At 36.6% G+C, this 15,302-nt stretch overlaps 1 protein-coding gene across 2 annotated transcripts in view; it reads right to left on the bottom strand.

Annotated features, from left to right (window-relative positions):
• LOC126374564 (carbohydrate sulfotransferase 11) overlaps positions 1-13,775 on the bottom strand; it is a 51,782-nt gene extending 38,007 nt beyond the window's left edge. The window contains exon 1 of one of the 2 annotated variants that reach the window (XM_050021231.1): positions 13,599-13,775. The gene's annotated coding sequence lies outside the window, so the exon portion shown is untranslated. The remainder of the gene's footprint in view (positions 1-13,598) is intronic. The other variant, XM_050021232.1, reaches the window with a different exon arrangement.
• Between the last annotated feature and the right edge of the window lie 1,527 nt (positions 13,776-15,302).

The raw sequence follows: 15,302 nt of genomic DNA on the forward strand, positions 1-15,302 counted from the left end.
TGCATTACACATTGAACAGTTATTTTCTCTGGCAAAAAGGTGGGCTTAGGAGGCTCACTCACACGTTGTGTTGAGGTTACGAATCACGGAAATAGGTAATCGGGAACAGAATCATTATCCCACAGTCGGTGACTAAGGTAAACACACATGCTCTAATCCTTATGTTTGTGCAAGTCTTTATATTGCCATCAGTGTGTATGCTTTTATTAGCAGTTATACAATCATCGCAATTTAGCCAATTTGGGGACATTGTTACCATTCTATTTTTAGGCTGTACGTTCCATTTCACGTTGTACACAGGTATTCATGTTGTTTATTAGTAGGAAATTAAGCAGCCGTTTTATGGTATCACGTGGTTTAAACATAAGTACCGTTTAATTTTATTATTTTGTTAATACTTTTCGTTGTTTTATTTCCTGTGCTTTTCAGCCAAGAACCAAAGATACATAGAACAATAATTGGTAGGTAACCTACCTAATGTTTTTTCCTATCATTAGCAAGTATGATAGCAACGTGTAGGTACAACTCTTTTCAAATTTTACGTAACCGTGAACAGTTTGTGAATCAGTAGATGTTTGCGAGTTTGAGGAAAATGGTATTTAGGCATTTTTCAAGATCTCAAGATCTTGTCTATCGATCGATCGAGGGTCTATCTATTTTGAATTCTTGTCTTCGACACGCGGTCCCAAAGTATTAATTTAGATAGGTATATTTGATATTTGTCACGACTGTTTGAGGAAGAAGAAATATTTTTTTATTTATTTAAGCCATCTTCGGGCGCATCAGCGTCGTGACGACTAGGAGTCGAAGTGGTCGCCATAGCCAAAATCGGTCGGAGAACATCATCGTCAGTATTGGGTTCCTATATTACTTACTCGGCCATAGGCGAAAGCTCAAACACACTTATTTCCTACGCTCAGCATGCTTATAACTTGCGCAATATCATGATTGCATAAATAATTATAACTAGATATGACAACTACAAAGAAAATAAAGAAATTAAATAATACTAGGTACTAGGTAGGTTGATTGAGGGGGAGGCCTGTGCCCAGCAGTGGGACGTATATAGGCTTTTTATGTATGTATGTATGTACTAGGTATAGAACTGTTTGCAATGTATTTAATTTTAAGAAAAAAAGGGACAACTTTCATTAGGGAAACATCACATCTCTTCAGAGATGAGTAGTTAATTGCAGACGGGTATAATGACGCCCATGATTGTAAAGAATTCCATTGTTCGTAGACATAAGGTTACTTATTAAAAGGTAATCCAATTTATGCACGTGGAAAGAAGTATTAGTCAGTAAGGTCAGAGGAGGCTAGAATTGCGGCTTCAGCGATTAGTATGTAAGAGTTTACTAAGTATCTAAGAGTTTACTTCAAACAGGTTAGTTACTATTTAAAATAAAAAGAAACACCATAATAAAATTTTCCAAACTTATGTTGATTAAATACTACTTACTTACTAAAAAACCGGACCTGTTAAATCTTCAAGTTAGGTAAGCGGACCCTGTAAAAAACGGGATACTGCTAGGAAGATAATGATGATGACCTGTCTATGAGTTATTCTTGTAATATTATATATAGTTAGGTATACTACCTGGAAAGAAGCAATACCTATGTAGAAAAGTGCATGGTTACGAATACTTAAGTAAAAAGATAGATACCAAACAAGGCTCAATAGTGGCCATGTTACTGTGTTGGCTAAGTAAGCCTGTCTAGAACCTGATGTAAATTTTACGACAGGCCGCATGAATATTCAGGGAAGGTGCAGAGGGGAATAATTGAAAATTAATCAACATTGCGTTGAAGTGTTTCGGAATGTTCCAGCACAAGCCTTGAGAATGCTTTTGAATTTTTTAAAGATAATCCCGTCTTTGATGCTGGCAAATTGGAACTGGGCAATTTAGACCTGTCGGCCAGATTGGCGGCCTCTCTGTGAAATTACTTTCTGATTCCATTGTACAGATTGTTTTCTTGTAAAACTCAATAAGTAGTTAATCCAATGTGTATAGTAACGGCCTCCGTGGTCCAGTGGTTGAGCGTTGTGCTCACGATCTGAAGGCCCCGAGTTCGAATCCCAGTGGGGACATATCAGAAAAATCACTTTGTGACCCTAGTTTGGTTAGGACATTACAGGCTGATCACCTGATTGTCCAAAAGTAAGATGATGCGTGCTTCAGAAGGCACTTTAAGCCGTTGGTCACGGTTACTACTTACTGATGTAAGTACGTAGTCGTTACCCTTTGGAGGTTCAATAATAACCCTGACACCAGGCTTGCTGAGGTTGGTAATCCACCTCACAACCCACACGACAGAAGAAGAAGAATTTGTATAGTACTAAATTTTACTCAAGACTTAGCTCTGTGTATCATTCATGCTTATTAGAGGAACAAAAAATTTGGCATAATTTTTGATGCCCCTAGTCTGTGCAAAAATCGCGCCGATCTTTTGACATACTTAAGAAGAAAAATAACGAAACCTAACACACACTTGGTGATCAATGCTTCGATTAAACCCTCACATCATAATGTACAACTGATCAGTATGATGAAAGGGTCTAATTTAAGCATAGATATTAGATTGGACTACACCTTCTGTTTTTTTTTTCGTTTGTATATTACTCTACCTTACTAAATTAATGCTCCAGTATTTGTTACGGTAAGCAGTGGACCATAAAATTGTATGAAAAGTATCTAACTTTTTGGTTGAAGATGTTTAAGTAATAAAAACTGTAAACGTGTCTTGTTACAATCCACGTTTAACTTGAACTTTATTTTTTGAATGATGAATCAATCATTTTGTCACTATAGTGCTGTGTACACTGGCATGCTTCTCAAACTGGGAGCGCCAGTTCGAACCTTGGTACCGGATTTATTCACCAATGAGTTTTTAATTTAAGTATTTGAAGTGCAATTATCACTAACACAGTTGGCTCGGCCATTATAAACGACGATACGGCTCACCACAACCTATTACGATGGTCTAATAGAAAGCTCGGTGAGGTCCTTAGTTCATTTTGTCTTAGAGACCCCACACGAGTGTCGTCGTCGTGCCAGCGTCCGCGCAACGTCCACGCGACGTTGACGTCACGGCGACGTGACGCCAGCGCTGGCCGGCTGCCGAACGCCGAGCGTGCGCGGCGCTAGTGTGGGGGTCTCTTAACCATCTCAAATGGGATACAGTCGTGAGCTTATATTTTGTTATGAAAATCATCGAAATGAACGTTCGTATAAAGTGGGAACTAGGATTGCTATCAGATAGAGCAATAACAATTAAATACTGTATTATTTTTCGTCCTACTTATCTTCTTTTTCTTCTATCGTGCGGGTTGTGAGGTGAATTAGAAACCCCATCAAACCTGGTGTCAGGGTTATTATTGAGCCGTACTCCTACTTATTATACCTAGGTAGGTACATGTTTAAGTCGTCATAGATATAGGTAATATCAATTTCTAACGGAACTCTACGCTACACTCTCAGCATTTCATATTTTCCTACTGTCCGCCATTATTCTTCAGTACTTAAACTATTTATTGTTGTTCTATTTTTGTATCCAATACGTTTATTGATAATTGCAGGAAGCACTGACGAGGGTCGCGTGATCCTATTGTCTACGAATACGTCGCGTTATAGATGGCTGGTGATGGTTGATAGCAGGTTGATAGGGATGGCTTGGTATCTATAATGCGAATCGACAGATTCATAGTCACCAGCATGCGAGCCATGTATTTATTTATACCACAGTAGGACAGTATCGTACATTGATATTTACGGGTATGTTTATTGAAATTATTACTATAATCTCCCTCTATGAAAAGTCAATCTATTTACCTTAATTACTAAAATACTTATTTATTTATTATTTTACTAATACTAGCTCTATCTCTTTCTTGCATTTATTGTAAGTGAAGGACGGCACTATAAAGAGTTGTCAAACTAAAATTAGAGTAACTTTGTGTCCTTCAGAATAGGCATTAATGTTTGCAATAATGGAATAGACTAGTTTCCAACTTGACAAATGAGTTACTTTTTAGAATATTATATAATATATATATATATATATATATATATATAAAGAAAATGTTTCTCGTTAGTTTTAGATCTGTGTTTATTTAGTAAGTAATCAGAATTTCATAATTTATCTTGAACCTGGTGCACGACACAATTAAACAAGCCATTAAAAATATTTTCTGAAAAATTTCGTAGGTACTTATAAAGGTGCTATAAGTTTTTTGCGCCATATTATGGAGAATGCAGACATACTTAATATGGTTCAAGGAATGCAAACTATGTAAGTGTAATTTCCGTACTTCTTTTTATACGGAGGTGTCGCTTTAATGGACATGAAAGGACAGACTTTCCTTAATATAAAACGAGTTTTCCCTTATACGATACTACTTATAAATAAATCAAGAAAACTGTCAACTTTTTTTTGACATGACTTATTCTAGATTTGCCGCAGATGGCATTAACTACTTGGCCGGACAAATGGGGAGCGCTGAAGGCTATCACCCAGTACAACGTTTACGAAAACTGGCAACGTAACCGAACTGTTCTATCGAAATGTATAGTTTTTCAAATTGGTATTATAAGTGAATTATATATAGTAGGTATTTAAATAATTTCTCATACCAAAATCATAATCAAATGCTACTATTTGCCCAGTTTCATTTAGGGCAAAGAAGGAAAGTTAAGACGATATGTACGTCAGGACAGCACAACCACAGCTAAGGCTCTAGACAGACGGACCGCACTTCAACTGCAATCCAACCGCAAATTGCAGTTCAGGTGCAGTTTGAATGCAGTTGACACGTCTGCAATAGAACTGCAAACCAACTGTGCAGTACGACTGCACGCTGACTGCAATTGAACTGCAATCGGACTGCCCGTTTGGTTTGCAGTTCTATTGCAGTCGTGTCAACTGCATTCAAACTGCACCGGAACTGCAATCTGGCAGTCGGATTGCAGTTGAAATGCGGTCCGTCTGTCTAGAGCCTAAGCAATCGTTGGTAAGTAAACTGCAGGTATTGTAAGCCAAGGTATTGTAAGCCAAGGTATTGTAAGTTGGTAAGGATCACTTTACCAACATTTTATGAATGTACGAACATCTTAGTAGGCTGACAGGGGGACGTAATCGTTACGGATTACGTAACATAGCTTTGTTTGTCACGTCGCGTTATATTGTGACAGGCTGTTTCGGTGATGTACCTACGTTCTACTGTTATTTGCGACGAGAACGCGAAGATTGCGTGCAGTGATGTGTCGTTCCTGGGAATGTACCCTAAATGGGAGAGTAAAAACGTTATGTGAAAAAGAGCTTTGTTACTTAGCCTTAGCCAGATAGGATTAGAGTACAATTTGAAAACGTTGTTAGTAGTGTTAAAGACTTTTTACAACAGGAACATTTCCGGCACATCACTGATTGCGTGCCACTGTCGAATTTCTTGAATGGTACTAAGTACTTAATGTAAGTATCCTTCGTGTAAGCAGTAATCTTGTTACTAGTATATTAAATCACTACAAAGTATAAAACAAAGTTGCTTTTTCTGTCCCTGTATCCCTCATCATCAGCCCATTGACGTCCCCACTGCTGGGACACGGGCCTTCCCTATGGATGGATACGGAGATCGGGCCTTAAACCATCACGCGGGCCCAGTGCGGATTGACGGTTATTAACGTCTCCTAATGCAGCCGGGACCAACGGCTTAACGTGCCTTCCGAAGCACGGAGGAGCTCGAGATGAAAACATTTTTTTTATGGTCACTCATCCTATGACCGGCCTTTGCGAAAGTTGCTTAACTTCAACAATCGCAGACCGAGCGCGTTAACCGCTACGCCACCGAGTTCCTCCCATCCATATGTAAGTTTAAATCTTTAAAACTACGCAACGGATTTTGATGCGGTTTTTTTTAATAGATAGAGTGATTCAAAAGGAAGGTTTATATGTATAATAAAATCCATTAAATAGTGGAGAAATACTGTTATATATAGGTTTTTAATGTGATGTTGTAAATAATGTCATTTTTTCCTCAGCATTGCACCCGAGCGAAGCCGGGGTGGGTCGCTAGTGCATTATAAAACTTTGTTGAAAGGGATGATAATCTTGCTAGATAAGATGGATGGAGTTCGCTTTCGTTAACGCAACTTTTAACCGAGCACACACCAAATTAATCGATTTAAAATGTATAGAATTGACATATAAGCTAACAGAAAATCAGGTGATGCTTGTGACAATCACTTTCTACATCATTTTCCTTATTACTTACTATTATTAATGAGTAATAACCTACCTACCTACCTACAAAATCGGATCAGGGGTTAGAAGCCATTTACTTGCTTACTTACTTACCTAAAAATCAAAACTGCAATTTGACATTTGCGCATATAAAAGTAAGTGCGCAATGTCAAGAAATATCGAATAGCCAAATAGCTTTTTAGATGAATTGCTTCGATGTGGCCTTTTTAACCCCCCAGATCCCAATTGTACGTACTTACCTCTGCTCTGTTCGTACGAACTGCTTATTAGTTGACAATTACTATAACGTCGTCTTAGAAAACCTCGTAAGGGCCTTGAAAACCCCATCAAAATCCGTTTAATCACTTCTATGCGATAGTTTGCGGACAAACAGACACAAAATTTAAAATAATGTAAGTAGTTATAGAAATCTGTTTCGCCTACTGTTTCTTTGAAGCCCCTTCACTCATTTTTATAAATATCTTCAATGTACAAAAAATACCCATCTAGAGTTTTATGATAATATAATATAGATAGATAGATAATAGGTAATAGATAATATTAAAATTAACATATCGTGTTGTGAGGTGGAGTACCAACCTCATCAACCCTGGTGTCAGGGTTACTATTGAGTCGCCAAAGGCCCCTGATATGGCTCATGTAACGACTACTTACTTACATCAGTAAGTAGTAACCGGCACCAACGGCTTAACGTGCCTTCCGAAGGACGGATCATCTTACTAAAGATACTAAAGTGAACCTATAATTTGCCGACAGCAGTAAAGATATCATATCAATTTGTAACAAATGATTTATTTATTATTTGTTATCATTACTCTATCTACCGTTATTATTCAGTTATAATAATGAGTCCAATTTTTTTTTTTTTGACGTGACTTATTGTAGATTTGCCGCAGATGGCATTAACTACTTGGCCGGACAAATGGGGAGCGCTGAAGGCTCTCACCCGGTACGAATGAGTCCAATGAATCCGTAGCTATTGTATGTCAATCTATTGAATTTTGACATTATAATATAAAATAAAAGACTTTTATTGTAGAAATAATAAGGTCATTGAAACCATAGCTAGGTATTTATATATACGATTGGATATTAGCTAATTAGTATATGCTTAACTGTACATTAAGAATTCTATTTTAATATACTTCGATGACCGTAATTTATGTTAATTGGTAAAAAAGCGACTGAACCACTTTTTGTGCAGAAACCAGCAGAATTGTAACCTTCAACGAAGACCCGAATGACAAAAAGTAAAATGCCAACAATTCCAGTCTCTAAACGAAAACAATTTCAAAGTTCATCTTGAATGATTTCTGTTATGCCTTTGAGTCAGAAATGTTATTATTTCTAGTGTTAAAATATTTATTCACTACACGGGAAGTTGTCAATGATTAGAGCGCCGTTATTTTGGCCTGATTCCAAGGTTTTCCTCACATTTTTCCAATACTGACTAGAAGTTAGTTTTTTAACATGTATTTATTAGGTATAATTTATTTAACGAGTTGTATTTCATAACAGTAAAACAACTCAGTCGTCGAATCGTGTTCGACCCTCGTCGATAGAGTCAATTTAAATCTTCTTCTATTGTGTGGATTGTGAGGTGGATAACCAACCCCATCAACTCTGTTGACAGAGTTATTATTGGTAAAGTTTTCTCCAAGTCGCCTATATGTTGAGGATTCCTGTATTAGTTATATAAATCGTTACAAACTACGAGATATTGACTTTGGTCGTAGTCATTATGGACTCTACAGTCGGTAAAAATGTTTTATTATCAATCAAATTGATCAATCCAATTATGTTGTTAGGGGAAAATTATACCCATATATTTTAATGGAAAGGAAATTGGTAACAAAAAAGTAAATGGATACGTGTAGAACTGAATCTGCTTGATTACTTTTGTCCTTTGTGTGTAAATATTATATAGCTACAAAAGATAAAAAGTTATGTTGAAATTATCCTTGTATGGTAACCATAGGGTTTTGGCTGATTTACAGATAATATTGGGCAGAAAAAGCCATTACAGCACATTAATTTAAACGTCCGTATAGCACATAGTTTTAGGTAGAATACCTACTTTCTCAGCATGTCGCTAGCCACATTATTTTACACACGGCTAATTATAATTTATATCAACCACAAACTGCTCAACATTTTAGGGATAGCATGTAAGAAATCCATCATTTAATTAAATAAATACTACGTACTCAAAATAACACTAATTTACCTACAAGAATTTTGTAAAAATAATAACCGCTCAGTGGAATGTATAAGTAGTGACTTATAACAAATAGAAGTTAGATAAAAAAAGAGTAAGTTAACAGTAAATCATTTAAAAAAAAATTGAAAGTAATAAATATAACGATTAATTTCCATCATGATCGATTTCCTTAAAGATCCTTAGCTGTACGGTGAAACAAAAAAGTCGATATTGGTCTGTCACGATTCCTATTGTTCCTCGTTCCAATAAGAAATGAATCTTTTATTCGCATCTAAGGTCTCGTGTAAGGTCGCCTCATCAATCGAGCGTCGCAAGGGATCTACATACAATTGATTGAGATCAATGAGATTGTCGATAACGGACGCTGTAACTGTACGACGCTATCTGTGCCAGAGGGCTCTTTGTTGATATAAATCTACTTGTTGTATTCGCAATCGCATGTTAGTATCTTGCTAGAGTGATTGATATCATAGATTTGATACGCGTATTATTTTGATTGAAATGTTAAAAGCTTGGTTGTTTTCAACCTGTAGCAGTATTTGCAGAAATAGATAAACTAAGTAACAAATTTATTTATAAGTAATCAAATATTATAACAATCACTTTATTAATATACATAGATATTTCTCCGTCAGTTTTTAAGTGTACCTATTATACTATTAAAAGGTTCTTATTTAAACTAAGTAGGTAGACAATAAAATTACCTGCATGTAAATGTAAGTAAAATTATATGTACTTAATATTAAATTTATTAGTTAGTACAAGACATGGAAATCATAGAAACTCGTGTACGTAAATATTTGTAGATATCAAAAATGATATGTTGTTATTACCTATGTATGATAATACTATGAATCACTCTATACTAACATGGATTAAGACGTTTATAAATAATATATTTACACTGTCCATATTTCACAGATACGTCCTAATTTTATTTGACGTTATACGTATTATCTTCTCATCCGCTGATAAGTAGGTAAAGCTGTAATCAGCACCTATATTTAACTATCTGTTCTACTAGAAAGAGGGAAGACTTTAAACCAGGTAACCAAGTTGACGCATGTCCATAGGGTCATCAAGAATTTAAGACATTATTTTAAAGAAGATGTTCATTTTTATTTAACAGCCTGCATGGCCAGGGAGATAAGAAAGCCGACCCCGCGTAACGGAAAGCGGAGAGGACAAAAAGAGAATGCTTAGTAATCATAGAAACGCGGGGTAAAGATTCCTGTAGATAAGCAGCATGAAACAGTCTGTAGTTTTTATCCCGTCCCTGATTATATATGGAACATAGCGACAAAAACTAAGTAAATAATGCCGTACAGCGTTCACCTTGACATTCTTATTTGAAGACTGGTCTAAGTTATCATGTCAAATATTGTATCACGTTATTTTCGGTCGATTAATCTTCTGTGAAATGAAATCTTTTATTATCTAAATGGTTTAAGGTTTTCTTTAGAATGTGATCACTGTGATGTGACGCTGTATTTTAAGAGATAAAAATGTAGAAGTGAATTTTCGTATGAACAGATGTTATGGTAATAGTCGATGATCCACCTGTCACCACGCAAATTATGATATCCATCTCAGGAGTTCATAATAAATGATGCTGCATGTTACCTTCTGGTTGTTCATAGCTCTACTCACCTTTGCTATACGAGGATCACAGGAGGAAGTTGATGTATGTATGTAGGTACGTATGTAACAAAATTGTCCCACAAAAAGTAACGACGCACTGTGCAACATTAACTCTGTGACTGTGACTAAACTACACAAAAAGTTAAATCCGGATATTATTCAGCAATTGACAATAATTATTTACTAATTTAACAAATCGACGCTTAAGTAAGTACCTTCCGAAAAAACTGAAAATTATCGTGGTATTTCTTTTATCACTAGTTCTTTTTTGAATAACTACCTAGCTATTGAAGTGTTTTACTTTACAAGTTTGGCTATCTGTGGGTAATATTTGAAAACCTCTTTAATACGTATAATATTATATATTCAAACAGTATGTACGTGATAGATTTTTATTTCCTTTTCGTAGTATATTGTTTTGTATAGGTATCTTGCCAAATTTTGAAGTTATTATTTTTTTGGCAATAAATATTTTACTTATATAACAAACAACTCTTATACATGTGTCCATAGGCTTTAGTTTATTCAAATTCCATTGCCGGACTTGCAGGAGGCCAAAGGGCAACCTGTTATTACACCAAGTATCCACATTAACAGCCTCCGTGGTCTAGTGGTTAGAGCGTTACGCTCACGATCTGGAGGTCCGGGTTCGATTCCCGATGGGGATATTGTCGAAATCACTTTGTGAGACTGTCCTTTGTTTGGTAAGGACTTTTCAGGCTTGAATCACCTGATTGTCCGAAAAAGTAAGATGATTCCGTGCTTCGGAGGGCACGTTAAGCCGTTGGTCCCGGCTATTAGCCGTAAAAACACCTCCACCAACCCGCATTGGAGCAGCGTGGTGGAGTATGCTCCATACCCCCTCCGGTTGATTGAGGGGAGGCCTGTGCCCAGCAGTGGGACGTATATAGGCAGTTTATGTTATATCCACATTTTAGCAGAAGCGAATAACAGCAAAATGAACTGCAGGTTCTTTGACAACAACAACTCTGTTCACCCAATAGGGATTATGGGCATGAGTATTATACGAACTACGATCACAGATGGCTTGAATGCTCATTGTGTATTATATGAGACGAGGTGGGGCTTACTACAGTCGCGTCGTCTGAATGGGTCTGAGGCGCAGTCCTTGACTGGTCAGAAAGGTGAGGCTAGAAGCCACTCGACGACCTCGCACAAAATCATGTGAATCGCACTCCGGTGTCGGTGAGAAAAGTTGTGTAAATTAGATATATAACGTAATATAACTTATGCTCATCCCCAATCGGGCTAGTCTTCTAACTTTACCCGAACTTTACATTATGTTAGACCATCATGGTAGATGGTGAGCCGTATCGCCGTAATTAGGTAAGTATATCATTGAGACAATCGCAATATAAAGGTATACCTACTAATGTTGCTGACAAATATTTTCAATGTAAATGATGTAAAAAATCTAAGTTCTTTTAATAACACGAACATAAGGTACTTGCTTACTTAAGGATTTATATAATTTATATATTATAGTTACATATTTATATGAATATTCAATAGCTTATTAATTTCATATCATGTAGCTCATTCTGATTGGTTTCGTAACTTTTAAAGGCATATGATAATTTATATTATTAGATACAATTTAATGCTACATTTATATTAAGTAAAAGGAGAATAAGAACTTAAATAAGCAAGTTTCTGTAAAAGAAAGAACTGACGGATGTGCAAGAATTTGTTTAAAACAGATGCTAATTCTAGGTCAGACGGTCAGTTGATCGTCTGTTAAAAAAACATTATGCAGTGCAAAAACGCTATTTGTACAACTTAGACGATCGATCGATAAGTGTGCCAATGTAAATACCTAGCAGAACGTCCCAAATTATACAAAAGATTCCTAGATTTTTTTTTCTATGAGTAAGTAATTATTACTCGTTTATTATCACTTACCTACACGAATAGGTACAATCAAAACCCACAAATTGTATTCGGAATTCGCGTACATATTATATGCCATTATATATTATTATAATTAGCTTTAACATCATTAGTGGCTAGGTTGAGTAATGAGCGAGCAGATCGTTAGTAAAGTATAACAGATTACTTTGAAAACATAATGTTTTTTTTGTATTGTACTTAGTCATTCACAATTATTACTATGTTGAACAGAAGTAAAGAATTCATTTAGCAGTTTTGATATCTAAGGCAAAAACAAAATCATGATAGATTGACTTTTGTTCACATTCACAACATCAATATGTCAAAGTTGAGATGATTAATTTAAATAAGAGTGATTTAAGTAGATACCCATTAAATATTTAAACTGTGAGAGGTCACAGTAACTTAAATATAACTTATTAGTTATAAGTAATACAACAGTATAACTTTACAAGTTATATTTGTTAAGGAAACCCTCCAAATGTTAACATAACATGGATGTACGTAAAGCGTTGATCAAATATGGACATAAACCATCCAAAATATTTTCCATCAACAACGTAAGTATTCTTCGTTCGATACAACCTCCACATGCGACCGGTTACGAATCACTATTTACTTTCCCTTTTCTGTTTCACGTTACCGGAACGGAACTGTGTACATTGATTTAAAAACGTAATTACTCCTGATAAGCGCATCTGTTGTTAATTAAGAAGTTGAAATATTATTTGTTGAAAGGCAACGACACGCAAAACGCTCATTCTGGTTTGGTAACATAATTTGTTGCTCGGAACTTTCCTGCCGATTGTGTCCGATACGTGGAAAGTTCAAAAAACTCATTTGGTAGAGTCGTATTAATGAAATCGGGTACCTATATGTAATAATTGAATTGTTGTCGTTTGTCATGTACCTACCTTTGTGTTTGTTTATCCAACCTTAGTGTACTGTACATCCAGTTGTATTATAGGCGAGTGGAGTCATCCCTTTTTGGAGAACTATTAATATAAATATTTATAAAAATATTAAATATACCATAGCATATACTATATTAATTACAATGCCTCTTTCAGTTATGTTATGTCGCTGATGAAAAACGAAAGTCTGTGTACATGGATCTTGTCGGATAAAGTACAATAATTAATTAATTGTAGATTAGGTAAAGTATAGAGATGATCAAAATGACGTCGACTAAACTTACTCGATTGTTCATCTAATCAGATTTCCTTTCAAGTTTTCATTAGGGTAATCCGTTTTGTTTTCCGAAGACAATCAGTTTCATTTCTCGAGCTTCCTAAACAAAAAGCTCGTTTCGCACACTGGTGTTAGCAGCCGAAAATACCGGGTAATGTTTAACATAAATAAAAATATTACATTCTTACGTAAAATAAGAATTGCAGATTTTACCAATGTAACGAATTGCGAGCTTTCACAACGAAAATCATCGGATAAGTAACAACGATTGTAAACACTGAAAATACCGATAAGCGTGCACTTGGTGAGACTATCAATTAATTTAGAAAGTGAATAAAATTATGTTGTCTTTAAATTAAATAAGGGTCGTAATTACAATTTGTTTATGAATGTTCGGTGTTCACTGTTGGCCGGTTGCGTGGCGACGGAGCGCGGTCTCGCGGCACGCGCGCACCTCAGCTGTCGCGCCGATACTGCCGCCCAACGGCCCGACTGCCCGACCGCCCGACTCGTATCGACCTCTCCACACGACGATGAATGGAACCCGCAGCACCGCAGTCTGCCGCTGCAAGCTCGCTACTGCACTGCAGCTTTATTTTTGGCAAAGCACCGAGTCCCGACACTTAGCACATGACAACGGGTCTCGCAGTATGCGTGCCAACCGTCCGTCATGTCACGTGTTACTGAACCACTGACCCGGATCTGACGGTCATTTCGTGCATTTATCATTAATCATCAGTTTTATGCTTAGGTAAATAAAAGTAAAGATGCCTTCATAAATCTTGTTGGTATATTTTAGTTTTTATGCCTTTAGGTATCCCGCAATGACGTTACGCATGCGTGCACCATCCCGGGCCGATTGGCCTTGTTCCCACATTATAAGTAGGTACCTATCTACCCGACCCGTAGCAAACCTTTGCGCTTTGTAGCGGTCATAAGTCCAGGGCCATTCAGAATAGTAATATTATTTTTACAAACGCGGCATCTCTCGTGGAGCACGTGTATCCGCGATGCCGATGAGATGCTTCTTTATAGCTCCCTTTCATTTATTTTTTCTTTAGCAAATGAAAAGGATTAGCGTATATTTTTTCTTATAAGATCATTCTTTGATCTCGTGACATGATTCACATGTAGGTACGTGTGATGATTGATGTAGATCTACATCGTTACACGAGCCATGTCAGAGGTCTTTGGCGGCTCAATAGTAACCCTGACCCTACGATTGATGAGGTTGGTCATTGATCTCACACCCACACGAGAGAAGGAGTGATTACATTGTATTTGCAATATATCATGGTTAAAACCGTAAATTATCTCGTTTTGTTTGTACAGTGATACAATGTTCACATTGAAAACACTAATTTACCTACCTACTAGACATAGTAATAAAAAGTTGAATGAACTTCATAATGCGCGTGGTGCTTAATATCGTACCTACCACTGTACTAAGTAACTTAACTTAGTCTTTACATTAAGTATATGTATATTAATTACCAACATAAATATTGACCACCAGCCCTGTGGTCGGATGACATTGTGAGGTATGCCGAAAAGCAATGGATGAGACTTGCAGAGGACCGGAAAGGATTTCGTGAAAGACAGGAGCCGTATATCCAGCAGTCGGTGGATACACGCTGAGTAGATAGATATTAATTACAGATAACATTTATCACAATGCGGCTGCCCAGAAGCCAAACACAGTAAGACATAACTTCAAAAATATATATTTTTTTAATGTTCCGGTTCACTTTGTAACAATCTACAAAATGGTCTGCAGGCTCTGCAAGTCTGCACAGCAGTTCTGCACGGCACAGCGCCGCGTACGGCGCGAATCGTATCAAGGGCTTCGACCAATAATGCTATCTACGTGGATAGACGTTACGGCTTTTGGTCAAAGCCCTCGATATAATTCCTGTCCTGCGAGAGCAGATCCTCGTAGCGCTACGTTACATTATCCAGAACCTGTATTATTTCAAAAAGTGTACTTACTCTAAATACATGGGCAAAAAACACAAAATGTCTCGAAGACTTGGGTAACGTGGTCTTTCTAGGTTTGATTTTGTTTCTGTGGTATAATTAT

The sequence above is a fragment of the Pectinophora gossypiella genome, chromosome 17 (assembly GCF_024362695.1).
Source record: "Pectinophora gossypiella chromosome 17, ilPecGoss1.1, whole genome shotgun sequence".
NCBI classification, from domain to species: Eukaryota; Metazoa; Arthropoda; class Insecta; order Lepidoptera; family Gelechiidae; genus Pectinophora; species Pectinophora gossypiella.